Consider the following 2,233-nt stretch of genomic DNA (forward strand, 5'->3'; position numbering starts at 1 on the left):
AGAAGTTCACCAGTTTGATTCGCATCAGGGTACATACCTAGGTCACAGGTCCAGTCAGGGTATTTGTGAGAGGCAACCAATCAGTGTTTCCCTCTCACATCCATGTTTTTCTCCCTCTCTCCCTCCCTTCTTCTCTCTCTAAAATCAATAGGCATGTCCTTTGGAGAGGATTAAAAAAAAGTCACTCTGAAAGGAGTGAAGTGAAAGGGAAAACTACACCACCCAGATGACCTAAAGCATCAATCTTGAGCAAAGCTTGTACATGTTAATAATGCTTGACACAGCTCAGGGCATGCAGACAGAGTCCAGGAACAGCACATTGTAAATGTGTGGTGGGTTAGAAAGAGGATTTTGCAGGAGCAGCAAATCATATAAATTCTGATGAAGGCCTGATTAGCCTTCAAGCGTGGGAATCTTCACTCCAGTGGATTTGTAGCTGACTGGACAGCTCATAAGGTAAGCTGGAGGGGAGGGATTCCCTGGGGCCAATCCTCTTAAACCTGACAACCACTAACTGGAGATGGAGGCAGGAGGGAGAAGAACGAGGCAGGCTGAGTCTGCAAAGTAGAGGGGAGGGTATGTGGGCCACCCAGAAAGTAAAAAGGGCACACCCATTTCAGCACACTGATGGCCTGTAGTTGGACAATTTTGCTCTTGGCAGAGGCCTTTGTCTCAATGGCTTCTTTATTAGAGGCTTCAATATTAGCTCTTACAATAACTAAGGATCTCACCAGAAAGAAGAAACTCTTTTAAAATCAAAGGAGGCTTAAATTTGGATGCAAGGTTTACCCAATACTATTAACCTTAGTTTGGGGCTGGATTAAGAAAATGAAAAAACTCTGGCAAGAACAAGTGAGTGGGTTATGACTAGAATCAGCCAGTGCTAAGAAATTCTACAAGTGAGGCAGAGAGAAGAGTTCCCCCGGGTAGGTCACAAGGGGAGAGCCTGGGCTGGGTGGGACATCTAGCCTTGTGTCCCCAGTGCCTGACCAGTGCCCGGATGAGTGGTGTCAGCACCTCTATGTTCAATGCCTCCTTCCATCTCACCAGCAGCAACTTCTAGAAAAGTGTTTGTCCTTTTCTTGGCCTCAACTTGCACAGCTGATGAATGGGCAAAGGAAGAAAGTATCTACCTCACACAGTTGTGAGATAATCCACTTAAAGTGTTAGGGCTGTAAGTATTGTGTACATATTCAAGAAGCTAATAATACCTCTGAACCTTAGAACCCTCCTGTAGCTTCAGTACTGTGACCTCCAACAAGCAGATGAGGACACTGGAAGTGAGAAGGTCGAAGGTCTGGATAAATTTTTAGCGGTCATGGAGCTATCCAATGGCAGAGTCAGAATTTGCACCCAGGTAAATAGCTATATCGTTTCTATTTTTTCCATTAATCCCATGTTACACTCACTGGTTTGTTTTCAGTTGGTCTTCTTGCTTTGTTTATATATAAATATGTTTAAATTTATGTATACTCTTATTTTCCAGAAATTCCACTTTGGTCTACAGCATTAAGGATCTAGAATGCAAGGCAACATGAATGTTTCTCACTTTTTTCTGTGAACATGCCCACAGCGCCTCCATAGCAGCACCTGGGAATACATACCCACTTCACTTAAAAGAGCTGCAATAACTTGGATCGGTCCTGCCAAGGATCAGGAACCCACACAACTGGTTTTCAAGGAACTGATTCTAAATATGTAATGGTAATATTATTTACTCTACAATCTGGATAGTGCATACAGACCATAGAATGTGCAGACAGGAAAGGACGGCAATGCATGTTTCCGGCTTGGCCAATTTCCACTCCTTTCTGGAAGGTTGGACCCATCCCAAAAAGGCTGCTCTGTTCTGTGAGGACAACTAAGGACCAAAGAGAATACATTCATCAGAACCTACCCAAAACAAAGGCCCCCCCTCTGCCTTAAGTTCCTTAAGCACCCCCGAGAAAAGGTGTCATTAGAGGTGAGACGTGCAATTGGTATTAAGCCTTTGTCCCAGCACAATCACTGTAAACACGCTCATCGCTTTCCTGTTCAACTGTCCTGTGCTGTTTTGTTTCAAGATACTTTCTTCCTCATGTGCCTTGGACTATTTCAGCTTGCTTACAAACTCTCTCAGGCAGCAGTGTTTTGTTTTGTTTCTAATTCAATCTCAGTTTTGTTGAAAAGACATGAAATTTGTATCTGGAAGATGTTTTGCAGAGCTAACAGTAGCCTGAGCAAAAAGGACAAT

The 2,233-nt window shown here is 43.6% G+C and overlaps 1 long non-coding RNA gene across 1 annotated transcript; it reads left to right on the forward strand.

Annotated features, from left to right (window-relative positions):
- Positions 1-236: 236 nt before the first annotated feature.
- On the forward strand, positions 237-1,957 carry LOC150020949 (uncharacterized). The gene is made up of 3 exons (XR_016511352.1): positions 237-456; positions 1,225-1,357; positions 1,487-1,957. It is a non-coding gene; the product is annotated as an uncharacterized LOC150020949 (long non-coding RNA).
- The last annotated feature ends 276 nt before the right edge of the window (positions 1,958-2,233 follow it).

Source organism: Furipterus horrens, unplaced genomic scaffold, assembly GCF_987537825.1.
Source record: "Furipterus horrens unplaced genomic scaffold, mFurHor1.1.pri manual_scaffold_1, whole genome shotgun sequence".
Taxonomy (NCBI): domain Eukaryota; kingdom Metazoa; phylum Chordata; class Mammalia; order Chiroptera; family Furipteridae; genus Furipterus; species Furipterus horrens.